A 12,942-nucleotide genomic window follows, 5' to 3' on the forward strand; every position below is an offset into this window, starting at 1 on the left:
TTTAATCTTCCGCACCTATCATGCCTATGCTTCAAACTAAGGGTACATATCACATCACAACAGGTTAACGTGAGGAACATACCACCGTCCACCGATCCTTTTATACGCCGTCTCCAGGCCTCCAAGCGCCATTCTCTTGACTAAATAGGCATTAGACAATAGACATTCATCTGACCGCACGATTCGCTTGTCAGTCGTCAGCCGTTACACAGCCTGTTAGCGTATATGACTCTGCACTGGCTAGTGGCTACCGTCCTCGATTCATGATCCCTATTGTTAGAAATTCGTAGATATTCAGTTTTGCTCAATCTGAATCATGCGACACCACTTATATGCCAATTTATTAACATATTTGAAGGTGGGAGGATCCCTTTAAACTTTCAGGCGGTGGGGGGCATTTTTTGCCCCCCCCCTTTAGTTTTTTCGTTATATCTCGAGAACCGCTGCGCCGATCGTCACCAAACTTTCAGTGCCCTCCCGGGAGTAGCTAGCGCACATGGTGACCAAAAATTTTTCCAAAGGCTATGATAGGTTGGCCGCTAATGACGTCAGAGTGACGTCATTTTTGCCATTTTCGACCAAAAAAAAGGGTTTCGCAGGAAGAGCTGTCAGGCCTACAGCTTTCGAGATACAGAAAAATGTTCCGACATGAAAGGTGTGAAATCGAGAGGGCTACAAAACTGCAATTTCGGTTTTTCGAATTTTTGGATTTTGACCCCCAAAAATAAAAAAATGGACTTTTTGAATATAATAGCCGAAAAATCCAAAAAAATGAATTTCGAAAAAACAGAATATATGTGATATTCCCTACCACCTTCTATCTACATACCAAATTTGAGATCAATACCTCTTTTTTGGCCAAGCTATAGCGAATAAACTTCAAAATTGATGACGTCAAATTTTCAGACTCAATTTTCAGCAATTCTAGACCACGTAGCGCAAAACAAAGACCACCATTAGACTCCCCGTGACGAGCTGCATCGAATCGTTACCCATTTTATGCAAAAATATTAACTTTGAAATTTGACCTTTTTGACCTGACCTTTTTTTTATAAATTTAGTCCGAACCTTTTGATGGGAAGGATTCACGAGGACAGAGCCACCGCTAAGCAAAGCTTGTTGCGATGACCCTGCCCTCTACCCTCCGATCGCGCAATTCCGGTGCTATGGCATAATTTAGAGTCCAAAGTTTAACCCGCGCGGGGCTGGGGGGGGTAAATTTTACCCCCCCTCGCGAATTTTTGCAATATCTCAAAAACGGCGGCGCGTAGTGCCGCCAAACTTTCAGTACCTTTTCTTACATCAATTTGACACATTCTCTGAAAATCTGAGCGAAATCCGTCGGAAAATTGTTGAGAAATTGACGTTTTAGTGACGTCATGTTCGCCATTTTCGCCTCAAAAACGGCAAAAGTTCAAACGCCGCTAGCATCTTCATTTTTAAAGGAATAAAGACGTAACAAAAAAGGTTATACGTAATTCTACTTTGTCTATCAAATGGCTATCTCGTTTTTTTTTGAAAATTTTGGATTTTTGCCCAATTTTTCAAAAAACTGACTTTTTTTGGAAAATAATTATAAAATCCAAAATTTTGAGTGTATCGAAAAAACGGGAATATATGTCAGAGAAGTGGTCTATGTGCATCTACATACCAATTTTTAGAAGAATCGGTTCAAAAATGTGGGAGTTATTGAAAATTTTATGACGTCACGACACACACAAAATTTGAAAAATGATTTTTTTTGGAAGTTCTGGACCTCGTACGGAAACAAAAATAGCACCATTCGATTCGCCGTGAAAAACTGCATCAGATAGACACCTTTTTAGGCCTTAACAACCAACTTCAAAATTTGACCTCACTTTACCTGACCTTTGCCTGACCTCGACCTGAAACGCATCCAGACGTGGTCCATATCACTTATTGAGTGTGCCTATTGAATTCTATGAGTAAAATGACCCATAAAACATGTGTCGCACATGCCCTTTTCTATATTTTGTTTTTGATGACCTGACCTGACCTGACCTGACCTGACCTGACCTTGACCTTGACCTCTGAATGATACTGTATGCAACGAATATTGTCTTGGTAGCCTAAGAACACGTTTTGGGCAATCAGTCTCAGTCCATGACTCCATTCTTCGGCAACTACGGTGCAAGGCCGATACTGTAGACAGTTGCAATTTGTACCCTTGACCTGACCTTGACCTTGACCTCAAACTTTAAATTAAGTACATTTTTTTAGTTGTTCGTGATGAGATCTTTCGATTGGCGTTTGAATTTTCCAAATCGGAGCATTAGTTCGGGAGATAATAGGGGGGTAAAATTTACACCCCCCCCCAGCCCCGCGCGCTCGGCTGGAGACCCCAGCCCCGCGCGGGTTAACGTGCGCACAAGGCCGCGCACGGCCGGTCCCCTCGCTGACTTCGCCTGGCTACGGCCTGCCACCAACCGCAACCATACCTGTCAGGAGGCCCATAAATGTCGAGCGCCCGTCGCGCTTCGAACCCGGATTGTCGTCTGTCATAACCGGGGACGCGTGCTCTCACCACGCGGAGTCCAACGCTCTAACCAACTGAGCTACGGGACCGGCGGGACCTTGACCTGACCTCCACCAGAAAGTGACCTAAACCGTACCTGATGGTCTTATAACCAATACCATTGAGTTGGAAATGAAAAACTGGCCATAAAACATGCATCGCACAACCTTAGTAAAGTTGGGTTCATGTGGTGACCCTTGGTGACCTTTGGTGACCTGACCTGTGACCTGACCTGGTATGAACAGTGACCTCTAATAGCAACATATGTACTAGACAACTGACACCTGACCTTATCGCTGATTTTCGACAAAATGCGTTTTACTCGGTGTTATAGCGCTTTCCCTAGAAGCCCTAGGGAGCCTTTAGGGAGCCTTTAGGGAGCCTTTTCCCTAGGGAGCTTCTTCCAGACTGGGGGGCTGAACCATAATAGAGATCAACCTAGGGTACCCCCAAATCTAATTTTCTCACCGGTTTTAGGCCACTTATTTTTCAGACTTTGGCCTTTTCAATAACAAAAAAAAAAAAACGAAAAATGCAAAAAAGTGAGGCATTCCGTCTCAGCTGAGTGAAGTAACTACCGTTTTGGCAACCTGAGTAAATATTTTAATCTGCCAAATGAGTTGCCGAGCCAGTTATCGGAGTTACATGAGCAAGTAAATGCGTATCACTACTCTTACCTTTGAGCAGACCTAAGATAATGACCGAGCTATATAGGACTCTTATTATTTTTACACTCCTTCAAACGGCATAACCGCTCCTCGCCACGTAGCCCAGTAGGCGAGTTAGAAGGGACGTAAAACGCCTACCTCTTGCCTCAACGTGCTACGATAGTGTCCCCAACCTGGCGCGGGTTAAGCCATAGGTGGTGGAAGGGGGGGGGCAACGGGGCACCGTCCCCCCCTTGATTTTGCCTTTTTAACATTAGCCCTAAGGGCGTTGCATGGAAAGAATAGGACGGAAAGTCGGCAGTGCCCCCCCCCCCTTAATTGAAGGTGTTCCGCCACTAGGTACTGGGTTAAAGGGACCCTCCCACCTTCAAAAAAGTTTATGAATTGGCATTAAAGTGATGTCGCTCGGTTCAGAAAGAGCGAAAACGAATATCTACCAAATTTCACCGAAAAATACTCACCGGTTTTCAAGATATTAGACTTTTACTTTTGTTTACTTTTTTGGGATCTCCGCTGTTTCTAGCGACTTTATTTTAGAAGTGCGGCGTTTGCGGCAGATGTTGCGCGCAAATAGCATATACCACCGCGTGCTACAAAACGTTTTAGTCAAACATTTAAAAATCGTTAGATATTTGCGCTGACGTCACACATTCAGAGGGGTATTCCTAAGCATTAGCCCCTCTGAATCAAAATGCTGCAATTTTGAAATTCAATATTTCCGATTTAAGGCATTTCTCGATGTTGTGAGTGCCGAAACCGGTAATTGTGAGCCAGGGACCCCATTTTGGCTATCTCAACTCAAATCTAATGTTAAGGTGGGAGGGTCCCTTTAAGTTGGGGGAGCCTTGAGCTTCAGTAGCTCTCTCTTGATGCTCTACATATATCACATCACTGATATTACCCTAGATCTGCCTTGTAATGTTATTATTGTAGTGCCTTCTTACGGTAACGGCCCTTGATTTGCATTTAATTCTGTCTGATCAGGCTTGTCGGACATTCTCGATGAAAAGTTTTGAGTAGAAGCTTCAAAATCAAAATAGAAAATTTGAAAGGTAGATAAGGGGGACACTTTCATAGGTGCCACTTGGTTTTCCTTTTCTCTCATGTAGTTAGATACAGCTTTTAGGATTTACAGAAGTGGAAAAGGTTACCCCGGCCGCGCCGGGGTAAGCTGAAAGTTACCCCGGCCACGGCCGGGGTGGCCGGGGTAGGCTCTCCACCTATGGGCGTACGTCCTGAATGAAGGTCACCAACGGGACGGTTATACCTTCTTTTACCTCCACAATGAGCCCTGCAGGCCAGATAGTCAGGATGGAGGGTGTGGGACCCCAGTAAACATGCCGACGTCGGCCCGACATCGGCTGGACGTCGGATATGCCCGCATGTTCCGACGTCCAGCCGAAGTCCAGCTGACGTCGAGCCGACGTCGGGCCGAGGTCGTTTGCCGAGGTTGACGAGATCGTTTGTCGTTGGACCGACGGGGCCGACGTCGGCATGTTTATTGGGACAACGCGCCAAAAATATCAACCGGCGGCGGGATTCGAGCCCCCCAGTCGCCGACGTCGGCATGTTTACTGTGACAACACGCCAAAAGCATCACCCGGCGATGGGATTCGAACCCCATGTCATTTGAACGCGAGGTTAGTGCGCTAACCACTACACCACACAGTCAGATAGCGAATTTACTTTGTTTTGTTGGGTTATGCCCTTTCTGTCTGACAAGACCATTTCAGAGCCGGAAGGATGATAGGATGGAGACATTGGTCTTCTTGGCGAGCATCCTGGGTCCAGTTCATATAGAGTCCCTGGTCCCATTGCTGTTACGTGACACTTATTGGAAAGGGCGACCCCACAATGGATTCATATAGCCACTCTTACACACCTGCACCAACGTTTCCCAAAGTGTCCCTTTGATAAGTGGCACTTTGGCAAAGTGACACTTGCCGACTGGCCTTTCTATATGAACTGGGCCCGGCGCTGGTGAGTTGCCGTGGCTGAGCCTGACCAAAGGATAGGCCGAGCAGCCCCCAAGCACTCACCGCACCCGGTTACGGGCGAGCTCGGCTTACGGGCAATCCCAAGTGGGATAAAGTTTCCCGTCCAGTCCGGATCAGGTGGTTGCGGCGTGGAGGAAGATTTGACTTTCCTGAGAATGCAGAAGCTCTTTATGAAACATGAAACATGTATTTTATATTATTTTAACGGTCAAAACAGCGGCCGATGTCGGTCCGACGCCGGCCCGACGTCGGCTGGACCTCAGCAATTGATCTCGGTCCGACGTCGGCCCGACGTCGGCTGGACCTCGGCTGGACGTCGGTACATGCGGGCAAGGCCCTAAAACATAAGGTTGGACGAAGTTTTCTACCAAAAATGTACTAGAATAGCGTACGAGTCAAAGCTATTTCCGTTGTTTCTTTACAAATATGTCGCAAACAAGCTTTTTCTGTAATAAATCATTATTTCGAAGTTAAGCAACCAGTTACTATAAATTCGATAAGCAAACACTTATTTTTTATATAAAAGCCTAGCTTATATAGTCCAATTCATGTTGAATAATCAAGTAGCTACTAAATTTTCCAGATGTGACACATATTGCGCACTTCAGACAAATGCGTTGCTAAGGCGTTGCTAAGGACTCTTTCGCGTGTTTTGCTGCGTGGTTTGTGTTTGGTTTGTGTTTTTGTTATGAAGTGAGGGGAGTGAGATGGACAGGCTGTTAAAGGAAAAGTGCCACCTTGGTAATATTACTAAGTGCTCGAGCGAGGAACATATTGAATATAATTAGATAAATAAAAGAAGTTGACCTTTTCCTCGACATCAAAAATGTAAAAAGCCGAATAATATATTTAAAAAAAAAAAAAAAAATTTTTTTTTTTTTTTTTTTTTTAAATATATTATTCGGCTTTTTACATTTTTGATGTCGAGGAAAAGGTCAACTTCTTTTATTTATCTAATTATATAGAAAAGTGCCACCTTCTTGAAATATGAAAATATCGTTGGTTTTTATTTTGACATTACTATTTTCCATTTTCTTTTCAAAACCGGTGCCAGAAGTGCATAATTCGCTAAAAAGTATTTCAAACTATTTAACATATTGGTACTATGTTTATACTCTCTACCGCAGCTACTGTATGATGTCATAGCAATGACGTCACACTCAAGCCAATCAGCCTTGAGGAGGATAGACTCGTCGGACTGTAGCGGTTGTAAACAACTTGTCGCCCCGTGTGTCTGCCCGTGGCGCTAGTTATCTGTCGGAGGTAAGGGTGAAAGATGCATATAATGGCCATGGAACGCTATTTTAGGATTATTGGTGAATAGCAAGAATATAGTTTTGGTGGTTTGAAATTGTTTGTCCTCAGTGATTGGCTTGATTCTCATTTTGCGGCATAAGCGGCTGTTTGGTTACATTGCATTTTTTTATGATTGTGTAATTATTATGATTATGTTCCTCCAAAGTAGGCATCACATATCAATCTCAAAGGCAGATCATCTTCTTTTCATGCCTATAATTTTCTTCAAGAATATTAATAAAAAATATTCCATTCACCCCTGCCCATCATATATCCCATGGAGCTGCTGGTGGAAGTAGGCATGCAATGTGACCTAGCATTGGCGATGTGGTTAATTAGCTTTAAAGTACTATTGAATGCTAAAGGTCATCATTTAGAATGGTTTTCAAAATATTCCACTAGGAAATATTCATTGAAACCTGAAAATTACTTACAAAATGTAAATGTATAGCCACGTCTCAAGAGCATTCAGCCGTCTTCTCAGTAAATATATAATGAAACATAATCTTACCTGACCTAGCCTTACCTACAACCAAGGCTATATAAACCAGGTAGAACGTTCCCGACGAAAAAGTGGTGACAAGCGATAATTAGTAGCCGCGACCCTCACTTGTTCAAAACTATATCCGCAAGCAGCATTTACAGGCTAGCGGAAATCGACCAATCGGCGTTCGGCAATACTCGACGCTGATTGGCCCGATGCTCGTGACGAAATTGCGGGGGACTGTAGCTATTCCCCTATGGCGTTTAATAGACTTACGGCTTTTGAAGGGGATTTATACCAGTTTTTGTTGGGTTTGAGGCCATTTTTGAGCTTGGATATTCTTTCTGTGACTTTTGACTGTGTAATAACGACATTTAATCATGACATTCTATATACTACCGGTGTCACATCGGCCAAAAAGACCGTAAGTACATGGGATAGACGGACCACTGCTGATGGGGCCACACATGTCGGCGTGTGGTCATCGGAGGTCCGTGAGGGTTCGACATAGACCCTTCATGGGTCGGTATAGGCCCGGTGGGTCCAGTGTGCAAGCCTATCGGGGGCCGGTGCTGACCCAACAGGGCCCAGTGGCATATAATGTAAGGCTGTCTAGGCCGACGTTGAGGGCTCATGGGGGCCATATAGGACCAATAGGGACCACATCAGTCAATCAGGGGCCATTTAGGCCAATAAAGGCACTTCAGGGGACTTGAAAAGGTCATTCAAGAGCTGTGGTGGGCCCATGAGGGGACGGCATTGGTCCAGCAGGTGCAGTCAGGGGATGTGCCCGATGTTGTACGGGTATCTCAGTGGCCCATTTGGGCATATCAGTGACCAATTTGGACCCAGCAGAGGGCTTTGTAGACCTATCAGGGGCTGGTGATGGTTCATCAGGGGCCAGCGTTAGTCCATCGGGGCACGGCATATGCCCATCAGAGGTAATTGCGAGCCCACGCTGAACAATGATGGCCCTTCAACGGCCCCTAATGGATCTACATTGACCCATGGGCCATGATGTGTCATGTATGCCCCTATGACAGGCCTACTCAGACCCCTGATGGACATTCCCGGCCTCTGATGACCCTATACTGAATGCTAAAGGGGCTCTAAGTTTCTCCAATAACCCTTCGTCAACCCATTATTACCATACGCTGGCACTAGGGGCCCCACATCAGCCGCAGGGCAGTCCGTGCCATGACAGCATGTCTTTTCGGCCGATATTACATCGGTAATATTTATTAAAATCATGATTTTATGGTGTCATTATATAGCTAACAGTCATAAGAAATATATTTCAACTCGAAAACAGCTCCAAACAGCATATAATTTTAAAGAAACTCCTCCGAAATCCAAAAGCCTATTCGGGTCCATAGAGAATAACTGCGGTCCCCCGCAATTTCGTCACGAGCGTCGGACCAATCAGCGTCGAGTACTGCCGAGCGCTGATTGGTGAATTTTCCGCTAGCGTGTAAGTACTGCTCGCGGAACAAGAGTTCGTCGACAATCCTCCACAAACGTCTGTCACCATTTTTCGTAATGCTAAACAGCCGGAGCGTACCCCCCTGCCTACAACCTACAACGTACGGCATTGGTAAAGCTGGCATCACTGTCAGCGTATATTAGTTTGGTAGGTTGTGGGTAGGTAGGTTGTAGGTCAGTTGGTAAGGTAAGGTTAGGTTAGATTGTTTTTAAGATTCCTTTTATCTACACATTTACCGGTTAGCGCTGACGGTGACACCAGCTTTACCGATACCCAACCTACCACCTACAACCTACAACCTAAAACCTACATTCAATGTTGGCGGGTGGTGATAATTGTTATACCTATATGATAATACTGGAGATAAATACCATACAGATTAGCTGGTATCCATGACACACTTTCTTAAGAAGAAGGTCTTCTATTAAATCATGTCTATATTATAGGAATCAAATGATTTTTGTTGTAGTCACATTCCCTACTCTGACCATCATGTCTGATTATTTCCAGTTACCACTGACAATGCCCAAAACAAGAACAACAAAGGCCCAAAGGTGGCTGTTTGGTAGTGCGCAAAGCTGCTGGTAAGTGGCATCAAAGGATAGGATGTGCTTTGTTATTTCCAGGCACGTAGCCAGGATTTTGCTCAGGGGGGGGGGGTCACAGGTTGTGGCCTAGTGTTGTACTCCCTCCAAAAAAGGAAAATTTTCTCGGATTAGGCCCACTATTTTGGGGGTGTGTCACAGCTGGTTTTATTTTATAAAAAAAAATCGCCATCACCGAGGGGGAAGGGGCATGAGGGCATGGCTCCCGTGCCCCTCCCCCCTCCTTGGTTACGTCCTTGGTTATTTCTGATAGTTTGGATATCACAAAGCTTTAGATATAAATTAGAATGTATTAAGAAGCTTTCAGCATTGCACCTTTCCAGACACTGATAATTCATTTGCCTTTATTGTTTCAAAAGTCAATTTTCAACACAAAAAAGTTGAAATTATTAACTCAAATAATTGCAAATATATACTTTGGTAATTTGCCTTTCGCATCACTATCAACAAAATAATCAAGGGTGACTTAATATGAAATGTTCCTGCATGATCTTCATCGTGAACAATTGTCAAGGTATGATGTTTGCGTGTTGAAATGTTATAAAGAACTTATGTCATAAAAACACAACTTGTAAAAATATTGTCTTTCCATATTATTCTGCAAGTAAGCCTTGGAAGGAAGAGACACTATTCCGTCCTACAGAATCCATTTAGAAATGTGTGACAACTGACATGTTCAGCACTTTGAGTCAGTCGGTGCCCGGACCTCAGTCGGCTGTATGATCGTCTCCTCGTCCTCTTTTGTCGGCTCCGCCCCGTGCTGTTCTATAAGGGTGTCTGACCCGCTGCCGCTATCCCCACTGTGAGGTCTGACCCGCCGCGCGCTGTCACCACTGTCGGCCCTCTGTGTGCGCGGCAGGTGGTGGTGGACGTCTCTGCCCTGACGCGCGGCGTGCGTCTGCTCAGTGTGGAGGTGCCGCTGACAGCGGTGCCGGCCGGACCGGCTGCCTCTCCGGCGGCCGACATTGAGCGCGGCACGTGTCCGCCGCCGTTCGGGCCGCTGCAGCTGCTGCAGTCGGCGGCGCAGCTGTCCGTCTCCGTGTCGCTGGCCGTGCCGCTGGACCTGCTGCCGCGGCCGGCGCCGGCGCGCTGCGCCTACGGCCGCCTGCTGGCCGTGAGCCGTCGTCTCGCAGCGCGGCCTGCAGCGCAGCGGCGTGCCGCAGCTCATCCAGCAGCTCAACGAGCCGCCCAGCCCGGCGGCGGCCGAGGGCGCCGCGCCGCGCCGGCCCGGCGACGTCAGCACACCTGGCATCAGCGGCTTCTGCCTGGCCGACCGTCAGCTGCACCTGCTGTTCGCCGAGGGGCGCGCCGACGCCGAGCTGGAACAGACGGCGGCCGCGCCGCGCGCTCTGCCGCGCCGCGACGCTCGACTCTGCCACCACTCGGGCTTGCTGTTTAGGGAGCGCCTGTACCCGCGCCAGCCGGCCGTGTTCCGCGTGCTCGAGGACCGCCCGCTACGCGCCCAGCTGCTCGACACCCGCCTCTACACGTTACAGAAACAGGAGCCGGCGCGCGCCGTCCGCGCCATCAGAGAGTGCTTCCGCACGCAGTGGCTGTCGGAAAATGAACCTGCTTCCCAACGAGGCCGGCCTGCAACAACTGCTGGCCGGCTGTTGGCCGAAAAAAAAACGCTTTCAACCGGATGTCAGTTGTCAAATCAACGCGTAGTAATGCATTCACTAGGATGGGCTTACGTAAAGCTGTAGAATTGCAAATATATAATGGCACTGTTTTTTATCCGTTCGGTATGCATTGGTATCATATGATCCAGGGGCGTAGGCAGGGGGGGGCCACTGGGCCATGGCCCCCCCCTTGGGCGCCGAAGGCGCCCTTTGCGATTGGAGGGCGCCGAAGGCGCCCTCCAATCGCAAATGCAATTGTGATATAATCGAATCGAAAAACAATCGCGACTGGAGGGCGCCCTCCAATCGCGAATGTGTTTACAGGGAAAATACGGATGGAGGGCGCCCTCGGAGGACGCCCATTCCAAATACGCCCTCCAAATACGGTTGGAGGGCTCCCTCGGGCGCCCTCCAACCACATTTGTAGGCTGTAGCTCTCTAAGCGTAACGGTGGTCGCCTATGTAAGCCGCTGTCCTGTAAATAAGCGCCCTCTCACCCGAAGGCGTCCTCCTGTAGGTCGCCACCCTGCTACACATTGCCGCCCTTCTGCTGATCGGCGTCCTCATAATTATTGGCGCTCTTCTACCTATTGCGCCCTCATGTGAAATTTTGAAGGCCGCCTTTCTCCCTTTTGGCACCCTCTTGTTCAGTGCCGCCCTCCTACCTATTGGTTCCCTAGTCCTTCCTGTTGAATGCTAATCGGGGCCCTTCTCCTATTGGCGCCCTCGTGTTGATCGCCGCCCTCCTAACCACTGGCACCCTCCTGTTGATCACCGCCTTCCTATCTACTGGCACCTTCCTGTTGACCAGCGCCCTCCGCACAGACGCCCTCCTGTTCGTGTCATCCTCTTGAGCAAAGGCGCCCTCCTCACCATTGCCACGCCCATTTTAATCGTCACCCTTCCGCTCATTGGCGACTTGCAGTTGATGACCGCCCTCCCACCTATTGGCGACCTCTTGTTGATCGCCACCCTCCTATTGGTGCTCTCCTGTTCCTCGCCACCCTCTTACCTGGTGGCGCCCTCCTGTTGATTGTTGATCGGGGCCCTCCTACCTATTGGTGCCCTCCTGTTGATCGCTGCCCTTCTATCCATTTGCGCCCTCCTGCTGCTCGCCAACTTCCTACCTATCGGTGCCCTACTGTCGAAACTCGGGATGTTGATCGGGGCTCTTCTACCTATTAGCGCCCTCCTGTGGATCGCAGCCCTTCTACCTATTGGCAACATCCGTTGATCGCTGCCCTCCTATCATTTATTTACTCCTTTGGCATGTTCTTCAACTTAGTCGTTCTATTGCACATAGTTGATGTCTTGCCTGTGAAAACTGCCACAAATGAACGTGCATTCAGCACAATGAATGAAGTACCTATACCTACCAAAACTATCTACGCTCTACGATGCATAAAACACGTCTTTGGTCTTAACGGATTGATCCTACTTTACGTGCATCATGGCATCTATATGTATTACGATTAAGTATTGTCAACAGGTTCGGCCGCAACAGCAGGCATCTGAAGTTTCGGTGATTGAAACTGGTTATGTGGGTACACTGTATGCACCTGTGAGAAGGCTATGAAGGCTGGTCTGAGGTAATTTGGATGATGTTTACGCATCTCGCGCTCCGGTATCAATCCGATACGGTGATCTGGTGCGTAGATATGCCACCGCTAATAAACTTTTATACATCGACACCCATGAGCCAAGCTTTCTATACAGTTTGTGTGGCAGCGGCCCGACCAAACCTTAGGTATTTTTTATACCTTCAAATTTGGTAAAAGAGCGAGAGGAGCTTTGAACAGTGATCGTATAAAAGGCGTGCCTAAAAAGCGGAGGAAAAGGTTGTTTTCAAAAATTTCGCGCGCCTTCGGCGCAGCATTTCAAGACCACTCGACCTTTTGTGACCTGGAGTTTAAAGAATACACACGATGCAAAATCAATGCAGCACGACCTATACGAGGTTACGCAAAAAAAAACTGGTGGCATGGTAAAAAACGCCTCCCAACCCCCCCCCCCCCCGTTGAGTGATTTTTTATCTCGCGACCGTATGGCGCCCTCCTTGGGTGAGGTGGCGCCCTCCAAACCCTTGGCCCCCCCCTTCGCGATTTTCTAAATACGCCGCTGATATGATCTCTCATTCACAGACGATCAGCTGCGAAGACCCAGATCCGTAGTAGAGGGCTCATCGAGTCTGGGTCCAGCTCCCCGTACTTCCTCCACTTTGGAAACACCGCAGCGCAGACCACAGTTATAC

At 47.6% G+C, this 12,942-nt stretch overlaps 1 long non-coding RNA gene across 1 annotated transcript; it reads left to right on the plus strand.

Moving 5' to 3' along the window:
• Positions 1–6,258: 6,258 nt before the first annotated feature.
• Positions 6,259–10,806, plus strand: LOC122383312. Its single transcript, XR_006256814.1, has 3 exons — positions 6,259–6,464; positions 8,975–9,048; positions 9,929–10,806. It is a non-coding gene; the product is annotated as an uncharacterized LOC122383312 (long non-coding RNA).
• The last annotated feature ends 2,136 nt before the right edge of the window (positions 10,807–12,942 follow it).

The sequence above is a fragment of the Amphibalanus amphitrite genome, unplaced genomic scaffold (genome assembly GCF_019059575.1).
Source record: "Amphibalanus amphitrite isolate SeventyFive unplaced genomic scaffold, NRLGWU_Aamphi_draft 000160F_arrow, whole genome shotgun sequence".
Lineage (NCBI taxonomy): Eukaryota > Metazoa > Arthropoda > Thecostraca > Balanomorpha > Balanidae > Amphibalanus > Amphibalanus amphitrite.